Source organism: Macaca nemestrina, chromosome 8, assembly GCF_043159975.1.
Source record: "Macaca nemestrina isolate mMacNem1 chromosome 8, mMacNem.hap1, whole genome shotgun sequence".
Lineage (NCBI taxonomy): Eukaryota > Metazoa > Chordata > Mammalia > Primates > Cercopithecidae > Macaca > Macaca nemestrina.
In genome coordinates, this window is record NC_092132.1 from 9,560,285 (window position 1) to 9,574,927 (window position 14,643).

Consider the following 14,643-nt stretch of genomic DNA (forward strand, 5'->3'; position numbering starts at 1 on the left):
TTTTTAGTACAACATTTTGATGCCAGAGTCATTAAAGACTGAAAAGCTAGCATATTTTTAAATGAAATCACATTTTGTGGATGCTTACTTTTGCTAGACACTGTATAAGACATTTTTTATGTGTGTCGTTTCGTTTAAGTCTTATTATCATGAGGTGTAGAGAGATGAAGGCACCTACCGAAAGTCAACAGCTAGCATATGAGGGAGCTAGGATTCACCTGTCTATTTCCACTTGACAGACACCTTAACCCCCATGAGATCCTCCATTTCCCAGGTCTGCTCAGCACTAGGCACAGAAGTAGGTTAGGTGTAATTTCAGCCCTAACCACTGCCGGAATCCATCTGAGCAGAGAAAGAGGTACTTCAAGCACCTTATCATCACCACTGGGAGGGGAGTTACCATCTGCCTCAGCCCACCATGCAGGATGTAGGTCTGGGCCCCTGAATGGCTGCAGCCCCTGCAGATCCAGCCACATCTGACCAGGGCATGAAATGGATTATTGTGTTGGCTTCCTGCCCTACTTGAATTCTAACTAATATTAGAGCCATGTTCTGCAGCCCAGCATACTTGCATAAGGCTAGAACAATTGTTCCAGAGCCTCAGTTGTGAGGCTCTGACTGGCCTCTTCTCACAGGGGTCAAATCCTAAGGCTTATGCTCCCAGACTTTAGTTAGGGCCATAACCTACAGTTAAGGGAGTTTCTCAGAAATAGAATCTTCCAGAAGACTAGTCTCACTCTGTCCCTGTAATCGAATGATTGCACAATCACTCTAGTCCTCCATCTTTCCCTGTGTCTACACCCTTTACAATGAAACTTTATTTCCTGCTATCAAGAGGTAGAATCTATTTCCCATCTCTCAGCTCTGGGCTGGCCTTATGACTTGCTTTGCCAATGGAAGGCAGCAAAAGCAACCTTGTGACAATTCTGAGCCAGACCTCAAAAGGCCAGCCTGGTAGGAGGAGAGAGATCATGTGGGAAGGAGACCCCTATTCAAGCCAAGGCCATCCTAGCCCAGCCCACAGCCAGCTGAAGCCTGTGAGCCAGCCCACACAAGATTAGTAGAGCTGCCAACATGAACCACAGCTGTTTTCAGATAGATGCTTGAGCCCAGCAGAAAGCGAAGAAAAGCAAGCTGACCTCTCAATTCATTAACAGCAATTAATGCCTTAAGAAGGTGAGTTTGGGAAAAGTTTGCTATGCATTAATAATAAAACAATATGTTAACTGATACAACCTCCAGACATCCTGGGAACTTTCAGATGTCAAACTCAGCCGAGGCCAAGCCAAGGTTCCCAAACCCTTTGGACCTATTTGAATATCTTGTCCGTTTCATTCCTCACCATGAACCACACCGTGCCCTGAGCTCATTCACTCTCCTTCTCCTGCTCCCAGGTGAGTTCCTAGCAGGGATATCAGTGGGGCCTGACCAGGGTGTGATGTTCTAAGCCCTAAATGGCCATTAGTAGAGCACATGAAAAGGGCAGAAGATGCATTCCTAGCCGGCAAAGGACTTGCCATCCACTTGAAGAAACATGATGCACATCCAAAAGGCAATCAACAAGTGATCACCACACTCTACCTTGTGTAAATTTTAGTGACTGTCAGATAACTACCAGCCAGTCTGTCTCAAGCACTGAACTGGAACTTCTTGAGGGCAGGACCAGGTCTAGATTCTCCACGGATCCCCAGCAACTAATATCTGCCTAGACCAAAGCAAATACACAATTTCCTGAAGGAATGAATAGCACAAGGCAGCTGCCTCCAGTGCTAAACTGAATGGTTCAAACAACATGGGTCAAGAATTTCAGATGTTTGGTATATACCAAGGACCAATAACTTCAATAGGTGAATGAAGGAATGAATGAGTGAATCAATGTGTGCTTCACACATTATGGATATTTATTATCTGTGTGAACAGCTATGGAACGAGTAGGGGAGGCTGTGTCAGATGACCCAGACTCCCCACTCACTAACCAGGCTCAAGCACCTTACTCATTTGCCTCAGTTTCCTCACTATGAAATGAGACCAAGTCAGAGGATTTCTTTGAGAATCAAACGCCATCATTTGTTTCTCTATCAAGCGAGCAATAGTTAAGCATCATAAGGCACTACATTCTGGTGACTTGGAGACAATAAGGCACGGCCCCAGCGGTAAGTGGCTCCAAGTCCAGGGCAGGGCCATCTTCATGGAGATGAAAGCAATGAACCTGTAAGTGACAAAGCACAGCACAGCCAAAGGAAGGGGAGCCACAGCCAGAGAGAACTGAGCTCATACAGCACTCGCCAAACACTCAGGCCGTGCAGGGCTCAAACTAGCGCACAAAGAAGCCTGTGATAAGAAATGCTGACCTCAGTCACCTGCTAAGCCCCGGCTCCATGCCAGTGTATGTCTTCTATATTGGTTCCCATCTGTTATTTTCCACCTTTCTTTCTCATTTACTTTTGTCACAGTCCATGGTGTTTTTCCATTACCTGGCTTCACAGGGCCGCCCCGCGTGTTCTAACCCGCGACCCTCAGTGACCCTGACAGAATGAGACAGTGTGCACAAGCCTAGCCTAGACTCCAGCTGCCTGCTGATGCCAGAGCCCCGCCCAGGAGAGCTACATGCTTCTTTGAGTTTTACCATCAGGTTTTAAATCAGTCATAAACAGTGTTTGAATCTCAGCTCTGCCACTCAGCCACTTGCATGATCTTGGACAATTTCCTTTATTTCCCTGATTTTGATGTCCTCTTTTGATAAGTGAGATAATGATGCCTGTACCATTGAGTTTAAGAAGAATAACTGTGCTTTGTGAGTATTTCTTATATGTGCTGCATGTTTCTACATATTTTAATGTTTTCACTGTATAGTTCTTATAACAGCAACTATTAGCACTTCTATTTTACAGATGGAGAAATTGAGGCATAAGGAGGCTAGTTGTCTTACCTGTGATAACAGACAGCTAGCAGTCACAAGCCAGGAGTTTAAACTCAGACAGTGCTGCTGGAGACCACCTATAATCCCTCCTTACACTCTGCATTTCATTTTCTGAATTCAGTGAGTTAAGGGCATAATCCTGTGTCCAGTGCAAACCAAGTACACTAAAAATAGTATGTATCATTCAATTCCCAAGGCACATGGGTAAAAAATAAAGTTGCCTGGACTCACATTTAGTAAAATCTCTACTCCATGGATGAGTGATATAAGACAGAGACAAAAGATTATGACGACCCAGAAAGCTAACTTCTAGAGCAGTGGTTCTCACCTGGGGATAATTCCTTACTCCTCCCTGTGACCCCTGCCCCCTGCCCAGGGGACATTTGGCAATGTCTGGGGACATTTTGGTTGTCATAATTGGGGTGAAGGTGCCCCCTGGAAACCAATATATATAGACCAAGGATTCTGCTAAACATCCTACAATGCACTGCACAGTACCCCACCAAAAAATATTATTATTATCTGGCCCCAAGTCTCAATTATGCCAAGGCTGAGAAACCCTGTCCTCAAAGACTGAGTCTGAGCCACATTCATTAATATGAGCTAACTGCTTAGTACCCAGTACCTACAAACAAATACTCACTTCACAAATACATACATAAATACATGGATGGATATATTTTGTCAATTCTAAAACGCTGCCAATTGAACAATGTACCATCAATTCAAAAGAGATTGCTCAGAAGAGGGGAAAAAACCACCACATTGACCACAAGACACATCCCCAAATCAGAAATGTTCAAATGTGCATGGGGATTGGCGGGGGATGTGCAGCTTAGAATTGACTGAGTAATACTTACCCAGGGGAGATACCATGATCACAAAAGTGGTTTTCCCAGGGCAAGACTCATTCATTGCACTCCAGATGTGACCCCTATGATTTCCCCAAATGTGAGAAACTTGACTGCTCAATTTGTGGTTATAATTTTTTAATTAAAAAATAAATGAGTGAGTAAGTAGAGAATACTCCTTATGTTTTAAAATCCTCAGATCAAAGAAGAAATCATCTTTCTATGGTGGGGCTCATTCAGCCTCCGGACAGGCAACACAGTAGAGTGTCAAGATGGTAAGATGTTATCTTGAGCCTCAAGTGACTGGTAACACATTGAGTTGAGAAGGATTACAAACCAATGTCGCAATTTAGCACAATAAGCATCCTTGAGTGATTAGTGATGTCTGCATAGACATGGGAGAACAAGCAATGTCATGCATGCACATACCTGCTGTCTTTATTATAGTCAAAAGAACAGTGAACTTTGAGTCACACATTTAGATCTGAGCCTCAGCTCACCCACAGAAGATCTGTTCCTTTGGGTATATCAGTCTACTTCTCTGAAACTCCATCTATTCTTCTATAAAATGTGTATAATAGATCTTAGTTCAATTACATGGTTGTTTTAATGAGCTCTTTGGGGTATAATAAAAATGCTAATTGTTAACATTACATTATAATGAGATAATCTATTCTGGTGCTTCTTAAACTGAAGTTTTCAGGTAATATCTGAAAACTGTTCTATTTTCTATATTTCAAAATGCACTCTGAATATCATGTAGTGATACACCCTCACAGGCCATTAGTTAATCAGTACAGCGTGTTGTGTAGTAGTTTGTTGAGGTGACATTTTTTGGAGAAGTTGTAGGCCATTCTTTGAGCTCATCTCTAGCTTTTTAATAGCTAGATATCAGGGCTGGGAAATTGACCAGAATAAATTACTAGTCTAATTAACGCCCTTTCCTTACACTTTTTTTTTTTTTTTTTTTTTTTTTTGAGAGAGAGTCTCACTCTGTCACCCAGCCTGGAGTGCAGTGACATGATCTCCACTTACTGCAACCTCCACCTCCTGGGTTCAGGCAATTCTCATGTCTCTGCCTCTCGAGTAGCTGGGTCTACATGCACATGCCACCATGCCTAGCTAATTTTTGTATTTTTAGTAGGGATGGGGTTTCACTATGTTGGCCAGGCTGGTCTCAAACTCCTAACTCCAAGTGATTCGCCTTCCTCAGCCTCCCAAAGTGTTGGAATTACAGGCTTAAGCCATCGTGCCCTGCCTCCTAACTCATATTAGAGCCTTCCAGGGATGGAAGATAATGCATTCACAGTTAAGGAGGATACACAGGGAGCTATTGTAGTTTGTCTCTCAATGTGTCCTAATGAACTGTGCCTCCAATATGCACACCCTTGCATAATTCTTGCCCCTTGAATCTGGGCTGGTCCTGTGACCTTAACCAATAAATGTGGAGGAAGTGACTGCACGACTTCTGAAGCTAGGCCAGAAGAAATATTGCAACTCCATGCTTGGTCCAAGAACATTCTTTCTTGGGGAAATAATATTCCATGTAAGCAGTTTAACCACCTTAAGACTGCCATGATGTGAAGAAACCCAAGCTAGCCAAGTAGAGAAGCCATGTGAAGAGAGAGGCGTGCCCAGGTCCCAGATGCTCTATTCATCCTAACCAAGGTGCCAGACATGAGTGAAGATCCATCTTGGATGTCTAGCCCAGTTGAATCTTCAGATGACTCCAGCCCCAGCTGCCATCTGACTTCAACCATATGCAAGACCAAGTAAGACCCACAGAATTATGGCCTGTTCATCCACATAACAATGAGAGATCATAAGAAACTATCATTTTATGTCACTACATTTTGGGGTCACTTGTTGCTCACTATAAGGTATCTGAAATTGGAGCCATGTTGGATGTTACCAATAGGAGAAAGATTGCCCTGTAAACTGCTTGTCTCTATCCCCATAGTAGAAATAGTATGAAGGGAGGGTTGGAGAATAGGTAGATAGGCATACTTCCAATTAACCATAAACTTAATAATTTAGACATTGAGCTCAAGCCTCTCAATGGCTACAAAAATTCCCAGAGACCTTCCAATCTTGCTATAAACTGAATGTTTGTGTCCCCCCAAACACTTATGCTAAATCCTGGCCCCCAGTGTGATGGTGGCGGGGCCTTTGGGAAGTGGTCAGGTTATGAGGGTAGAGCCCTTATGAATGGGATCAGTACCTTTATGAAAGAGGCCTCAAAGAGTTGCCTTGCCCCTTCAACCATGTGAGGACACAAAAACCAGGAAGCAGACCCTTATCAGACATTGAATCTGGCAGTGCCTTGATCTTAGACTTCCCAGCCTCCAGAAGCGTCAGAAATAAATTTCTAAGCTGCACAGTTTATGGTATTATGTTATGTATAGCCACTTGAATGGACTAAGGCAAAGCTGAAGACTAGACACTAAGAATTTAAGTCCAGCAGCTTCGACTGCCTCTAAGTACTCACCTTTCTACAATCGTGCAGGAAAAAAACAACAACACAAACAGAAGAACAAGGGCCTCCACTTCCCCTCTGCCTTCCAAATCTAATGCTCTAATTGGCATCCAAAACTTTGGCATCCAGAACTTGACCATGAGGAAGTCCTGGAGAGGTAGATTTCAATTTTCCTAGCTCTGCAGTACAAGAAGGCACACAGAGGGAAGTAGAAATAGGCACTCAGGACTAAACAGAATTATCCAGAGGATCCTTGCTGTAATGGAGGTATGTACAAATACCATGCATATAGAAAACACGGGGGGGCGGGTGGAAGACAGTGAGCTGGCTGGCATTTGGTGCGTACAAGCCAGCCCCCAGGTGTTCTAAAAAGGTGTTTAGGAAAAGACCTAGAAAACACTTCTAGAAAAGGTGTTTACCAAAAAAGATGGATAGACTTGGACTCAGGTCAAGTAGGAGGTTTCTAGACATTTTGGAAGAAAGGACATTCAAAGCAGATGAAAAAGCTGCTACAAAGATGTAGGAGCATGGAAGTAGATGTATTCGTTTGCTAGGATTGCCATAACAAACTGCCACAATTTGAGTGCCTTAAACAAAACGTATTTATTTTCTCACCAGTTCTGGAGGTTAGAAGTCCAAAATTAAGGTGTCGGCAGAGTCGATTCCTTCTGAGGGCTGCCAGGGAGAATCTGTTGCAGGCCTCTCTCCCAGCTTCTGGAGTCTGCTGACAGTCCTCAGTGTTCTTTGGTTTGTAGACGCTTCACCCCAGTCTCTGCCTTGCTCTTCACATGGCCTTCTCCCTGGATGTGTGTATGTGTCTAAATTTCCCCTTTTCCTAAGGACATCGGTCATATTGGATTAGGGGCTGCCTAAAGACTTAATTATTACTTGATTACCTCTATTGAGACCCTATTTCTAAATAAAGTCACATTCTGAGGCACTGGGAGTTAGGACTTCAACATATCTTTTGGTGGGGGACACAATTAAACACAATTAAATAGAAGATATTCAGAGTGGCTAAAGTATAACACAGAGGATTAATAGGAGATGAAGCTAGAAAGATAAGTTGCTTTCTTATCCTAATATTATAAATAAACCACACAAAGGATTGTAGACGTTATGATCAGAGAAACACAAAATGGTTTTAAGCAGATGAGTCAGGTGACTAGATCTGGCCTTTGAATGGACACCATGATAAAAGCAAAAATTGAGATAATTTTAAAAAAGAAACTGGGGATACCAGGTGTATTAGTCTGTTCTTATGTTGCTAATATAGACCTACCCAAGACTGGGTAATTTATAAAGGAAAGAGGCTTAATTGACTCAGATTAGCATAACTAGGGAGACCTCAGGACACTTACAATCATGGCAGAAGGAGAAGCAAACACGTCCTTCTCAAATGGGATTTAATTAAACTGAAGAGCTTCTGCACAGGAAGAGAAACTATCACGAGAGTGAACAGGCAACCTACAGAATGGAAGAAAATGTTTGCAATCTACCCATCTGACAAGGGTCTAATATTCAGAATCTATAAGGAACATAAGCAAATTTACAGGAAAAAAACAAACAATCCCATCAAAAAGTGGGCAAAGGCTTTGGGAGGCCAAGGCGGGAGGATCATGAGATCAGGAGTTGGAGACCAGCCTGACCAACATGGTGAAAACACACCTCTACTAAAAATACAAAAATTAGCCAGGTGTGGTGGTGCATACCTGTAACCCCAGCTACTCAGGAGGCTGAGGTAGGAGAATCGCTTGAACCCAGGAGGCAGAGGTTGCAGTGAGCCAAGAACACACCACTGCACTCCAGCCTGTGCAACAGAGCAAGACTCCATCCCCCCCCCCAAAAAAAAAAAACAAAAAAAAGGGGGCAAAGGATATGAACAGATACTTCTCAAAAAAAGACACTTATGTGGCCAACAAACATGAAAAAAAGCTCAACATTACTGATCATTAGAGAAATACAAATCAAAACCACAATGAGATACCATCTCATGCCAGCCAGAATGACGATTATTAAAAAGTCAAGAAACAATAGATGCTGCCAAAGCTGTGGAGAAATAGGAACACTTTTACACTGTTGTTGGGAATGTAATTTAGTTCAACCACTGTGGAAGACAGTATGGCAATTCCTCAAGGATCTAGAATCAGAATTACCATTTAACCCAGCAATCCCATTACTAGGTATATGCCCAAAGGAATATAAATCATTCTACTATAAAGACACATGCACACATATGCTTATTGCAGCACTATTTACAATAGCAAAGACATGAAACCAACCCAAATGCCCATCAATGATGGACTGGATACAGAAAATGTGGCACATATACACTGTGGAATACTATGCAGCCATAAAAAGGAATGAGATCATGTCCTTTGCAGGGATATGGATGAAGCTGGAAGCCACCATTCTCAGCAAACTAACACAGAAACAGAAAACCAAACACTGCACGTTCTCACTCATAAGCAGGAGTTGAAAAATGAGAACACATGGACACAGAGAGAAACAACACACACCAGGGCCAGTCAGGAGGAGTGGGGGTGAGGAAAAGGAAAGCATCAAGACAAATAGCTAATGCATGGGAGGCTTAAAACCTAGATTATGGGTTGATAGGTGCAGCAAACCACCGTGGCACACGTATAACTATATGACAAACCTGCACGTTCTTCACTTTTATCCTGGAACTTAAAGTAAAATAAAAATAAACATGTTCTTCTTCAGATGGTGGCAGCAAGGAGAAGTGCTGAGCAAACGGGGGGAAAGCCCCTTATAAAATCATCAGATCTTGTGAAAACTAACTCACTATCATGAGAATAACATAAGGGTAACTGCCCTCATGATTCAATTACCTCCCACTGGGTCCCTCCCACAACACGTGGGGATTATGAGAACTACAATTCAGAATGAGATTTGGGTGGGGACACTGGCAAACCACGTCACCAGGGAGGAGGCTATTTTCAAAGTCAAGGTGAACCTTACACATACATAAAAATTAATCCGACATGGTTCATAAACCTAAAAGCAAAAAGTAAAGCAATGAAGCTTCTAGAAGAAAACATAGAAGAGCATCTTCATGACCTTTGGGTAGCCAAAGATTTCTTAAACATGCCATGGAAAGCACTAGCCATAAAAGAAAGGACTGATGAATTGGACTTCATTAAATTAAGAACTTTAAGAACTTCTGTTCATCAAAAGACACCATTAAGAGAGTGATAAAAACAAGTCATGGCTTGGGGAAGATATTTGTGGCATATGTATCTGAAAAAGGACTCAGATTCAGAATATATAAATAACTCTTGCAAATCAAAGACCTATGGATTAATGTAAAATGAGCACACACACACACACACAAACTTCATAAGCCTAATGGCAATAACAAGTGTCGGTGAAGATATAGAATAACTAGACTTCACCTACATTGCTAGTGGTAGTGTAAATCAGTTCAACAACTATTTAACAATATCAAAAGCTAACCCTAGAAATTCTATTCTTTGATTTTTCCCTAAGAGAGATGAAGACTTACATTGACCAAAAGACAAGTACAAGAGTGTTCATAGAATTATTTATAGCAACCAAACCTGGGGATTACTGAGTGTCCATTAAGAGTATAACAGGAAGGGTGAATTGGCTCATACCTCTATTCCCAGCACTTTGAGAGGCCAAGACGGGAGAATCGCTTCAGTCCAGGAGTTCAACACCAGCCTGTGCAACATGGTGAAACCTCATCTCTACAAAAAAATACAAAAATTAGCCAAGTGTGGTATGGCACATGTCTGTAGTCCTAGCTACTTGGGAGGCTGACATGAGAGGATCTCTTGAGCCTGGGAGGTCAAGGCTGCAATGAGCCATGATCACACCACCGCACTCTAGCCTGGGCAGAAGAGCCAGACCCTATTTCAGAAGGGGAAAAAAAAGAGTACAAATGATAAATCATCTATGTTATGTTTATATATATATACTTCTCAGTTGAATGATTCTTAGTAACTAAAATAATCTATTGTTAAACACAACAAATTAATTTCACAGATATAACAGAGAAGAAAAGAAAAAAGCTGAACACACAGATGTGTGTGTTGTAGGATTCCATTAATAAGAAGCTCAGAAACATTTGGAAGCCACCTCGGTGGGAGGTCAGAATCATCACACCTTCGGTCATCAACTGAGAAAGCACAGGGAAGGCTGCTGGAGTGCTGGCCTCCTCTATCCTGATCTGGAGGTTGCACAAGTGTAGACAAATGCAAAAATGTGCTGAGGGAACACTCGGGGTGTGTGCACTTAACTGCGCACAGATGGTATCTCAGCGAAGGAAAAAGAAAGCCCAGATGAACCAGGAGAAGAGTCCAGGGGCATTAGCAGCAGTGGGACAAGGGGCGGGGGCACTAGGCAGCTTGGAGAAGACGGAATGAGGGGGATTGAAAGTCACACAGACACAAAGCGGGAAAGTCGAGGGAAGATTCAAGGGTGACTCTTAGTCCTGACAGTAATAATACAGGAGCAAAGAGAGCCCGTGAAAAGCCAAAAGAGTCAGAAAGGAGCTTCACCGGGGTCTCAATGACGGGTTGGATTTTGCTTGGGAGATTGGAGGTCAGACAAGGCACCAGGTCCCGCAAAATGAAGATGGATGCAAACAGGGGTCAAAAGCTGGGGCAACCATGGCCCAACACACCCACCACTGAGGGAAGGTTACTCCAGCTCATTAAAATCTTTCTGAGTTTTTGTGATAACAGTCAGAAGTTTAAAAAAAAAATCGGCCAGCACTTTGGGAGGCCAAGGTGGCTGGATTACCTGAGGTCAGGGGTTCGAGACCACCCTGACCAACATGGTAAAATCCTGTCTCTACTAAAAATACAAAAAATTAGCCAGGCATGGTGGCAGGCGCCTGTAATCCCAGCTACTCGGGAGGCTGAGGCAGGAGAACTCCTTGAACCTGGGAGGCAGAGGTTACAGTGAGCCAGTAAGCCGAGATTACACCACTGCAGTCCAGCCTGGGTGTAACAGAGCAAGACTGTGTCTAAAAAAAAAAAAAAAAAAAAAAATTCACAGTGTCTGTTTGTCAAAGCGGTGACAGAAAAGGCCCCAGAGTAGAAAAATAGCTACTCTAGTCAAATCTTCCTCCTAGACAGGAAAAACGTGGGGGGACAGGGGCAAGGTGGTGGTGATTGTATCGAAAATGCACAATGCTGCATTCTTTCAGGAGAAATGCTCTTCGAATCCGAAAACCACTTTATCACAACTGTCAAAACAGACTCAGGCAGTACATAATTTATAACCCTGGGGTGGTGGCTGGGGGAAAGAAGCCTAAAAGATTGGTTTATTTTTCTTATTAATATGTATTGGCTAAGAAACAGCTACCCCCACTAGACCAGAAAATGTTTCATTTGAAGCAGACACATTTGATTTGCATGTTTGAGCCTCTGTGGCTGGTTTTTAGACCTGATTGGCACAAAGACAGGTGGGCAAAGCCTCCATTCCTTACTCCATCACTCACATCATGGTGGGGACAGAGAACGTGGAGATGGAGAAGATACTGGTCCCACTGACAGAGCTCCGTATCCAGGAGCTTGTCCACAACACAGACACAGAGAGTTGACGCCCAGGGGCAAAAAATGGTAGCCTCCATAGGGGCCTTAGGAAGAGCCACGGAAGCCTAAGCCAGCCCAGGGGCTCAGAGGAAAAGAACACACTGACCAGGCTACACATGAAGGGCTGGTAGCCTTCAGGAAAACAAGAAGGAAGGATGTTTCAGGGAGATGGAGTAGCATGTGCAAAGGTCAGGTGGCATGAATGAAGGCATCTTTTCTGGGGGAATTGACTTTTTCCAAGAACATTAAATATTAAATTTCAGGAACATTAAATATACATACAAAAACATTTCCTTCCATTGACATTGGAAAGAAAAGGAAACTGACAAGAAAAATTGTTGAACTTGTGAGTCCCTTCTAGAGAGTCTGGAAGATGTTGAGCCAGGCGTAAGGTAGAGTTGGATAACTGCGTCTGCAAAGGCATCTCTGTGACAGGGGGTGGGGGCTGTGTCCTGGCTTCCTAGTGCCCTGCAGGGCGCATTGGCAAGTCCTGAGTCCTGTTTGGGTTTGAAATGAGGGACTGCACGCTGCAATGTTCTGTCACCTCCCTCCAGGACCTCACTGCAGCCTGAGAGAAGGTAAGAGCTGGGGTGACCGGCACAGCCAGCTACAGGTGAGGATAGTGGTCCAGGCACGCAGGTGCTGGCCCAGGTTTCACTACACGTGGAGTCTGGGCTTGGGCTCTGTCTCCAGTCTCCAGAGTCCAAATCCAGTATTTTTCACCCCAACACATCCTCTGCCCCACGTCAGCCCCAGTCCTGATCATAAACCCTGGCTTAACAGAGAAAGGACAGAGCTGAGAGGGATGAAGACTGAAGAAAAACCAGGTTGAGAAAGAAAGAGGAAGAAGAGAGGCCAGAACTTGGCAGTCGGGAGTGAGAGCAGAGCTCTGGAATCACACGGACTCAGGACCTCCATGAACTCGGTCCCGCCCAGCTGGTGAGCGTGGACAAGTGACAAACCTGTCCAATCTGCGGGAAAGAGACATACCGATTCCATCACGTGTTCACGAGGTGAACTGAGCTACCACCAACACTGCTCAGCACTGCTTCGGTGCCAGGCACCATGCTCGCCCTTTCCCCATCTTATTTTATTGACTTTCTAGGCCTTCCTGCAAGGCAAGTTTTATTACCCCGTTTTTCAGGTGAGGAGACTAAGGCCCACAGTGAGTACTGCAACCTGCCTGAAGCTAGTCCGCGCCACCGGGTTTACGAGAACTCTGAGTGACGTTAACATGCCCCCGCATTTAAAGAAGCAGACGAAAGAATCAAAGTCCAGACGAGACATAAAGAAGAGTCAAAGTCTCCCCCGCTCCCCAGGACAAGCCTGACCTGGCAAACTCACTCTCTTATGCTGCCTTTTCCGCTTACACTATTTTCCTTTGCCTTGTCATTTTTTTTTCTTTGCTCAGAGTCCAGATGGCTAGAGGGAAGGCTTCTGTTTTTAGGTGTGGTTTTTGAGAAGAGCTTTTAGACAGTTGTCTTAAAAATCTTTTCTGGGAAAACTCACTCCCAGAGTAAAAATCTTTCTTCGGAGAAGAAGAATTGCAGAGCGGTAATGGATTCTGACCTCATCAGCCTTCTGGGCCCAGGCTCACCATCGGCCTCTCATCCCCCAAACCTTATTAAGAACCCAGCCCAGCCCTGGGACACTGGGCTGTGGTTACCAGACAAAGGGGACGGTATCGCTACCCCTCACCTTTCCAGTGGAAAGCCACGCAGCAGGACCCCGAAAGGAGAGCTGGAGAGAGGATTAGGTTCAGGCCTGGGTGGCTGCCTGGAGAGAGGGAAGGCCGCCCTTCAGCTCATTGAAATCAGCTGTGGAGGAGATGGAATGAGGGTGATTTGAAGCCAGACAGAAAGCGGAGAAGGCGAGGCAAGATTCAAGGGTGTCTCCAAAGGAGACCTGGAGGTGTGAGAAGGAGGTGGGACTGGATCTGGGGGGAAGGGCTGCCTCCATGAGGTACACACCCACTGGAATGGGTAGAACTGTGTCCCTGAAAAAAAAAATGTGTCCAAGTTTTAAGCCTCCAGGTATCTCAGCATGTAACCTTATTTGGAAATAGGGTCCTTACAGATGAAATTAAGTGAAGGATCTTGAGATGAGATCACGTGGATTTGAGGTGAGCCTTAAATCCAATGACAAGTGTCCTGATAAGAGAATGGAGAGGGAGTTTTTGTTTTGTTTTGTTTTGTTTTGAGACAGAGTCTCGCACTGTCACCCAGGCTGGAGTGTAGTGGCGCCATCTCGGCTCACTGCAAGCTCCATCTCCCGAGTTCACGCCATTCTCCTGATCAGCCTCCCGAGTAGCTGGGACAACAGGCACCCACCAACATGCCCGGCTAATTTTCTGTATTTTTAGTAGAGACAGGGTTTCACAGTGTTAGCCAGGGTGGTCTTGATCTCCTGACCTCGTGATCCACCCACCTCAGCCTCCCAAAGAGCTGGGATTACAGGCGTGAGCCACTGCGCCTGGCCAGGAGAGGGAGATTTGAGACACAGAAGGACAAAGGGAGGAAGGCCCTGTGGAGGTGGAAGCTGGACGGATGCAGCTCCAAGCCTAGGAATGCCCAGGACTGCCTGCAGCCACCAGGAGCGGCGCCTGGGGCGGCTTCTCCCTCAGGGCCTCCAGGGGGAACCAACCCTGCCGATACCTTGATTTTGGACTGTGAAAGAATGAATTGCTGTTGTTTCAAGCCACCGGTTTGTATAATTTGTCACATCAGCGTTAGGAAATGAGTTCACCCACACGAGGGCCTGAGCCGCCTGAAGCGCATTTCCATATCAGGTTTCTCACTGGGTTCCCAGGAG

At 44.6% G+C, this 14,643-nt stretch overlaps 1 long non-coding RNA gene and 1 pseudogene across 1 annotated transcript; one reads left to right on the top strand and one right to left on the bottom strand.

The window, feature by feature from the left end:
• The first annotated feature begins 3,772 nt into the window (after positions 1-3,772).
• LOC112427792 (U1 spliceosomal RNA) lies at positions 3,773-3,922 on the top strand (annotated as a pseudogene).
• A 5,862-nt stretch (positions 3,923-9,784) lies between these two features.
• Positions 9,785-14,643, bottom strand: LOC139355639 (uncharacterized). Its single transcript, XR_011606445.1, has 3 exons — positions 14,487-14,643; positions 13,531-13,649; positions 9,785-9,978 (listed from the first exon to the last, which is right to left on the bottom strand). It is a non-coding gene; the product is annotated as an uncharacterized lncRNA (long non-coding RNA).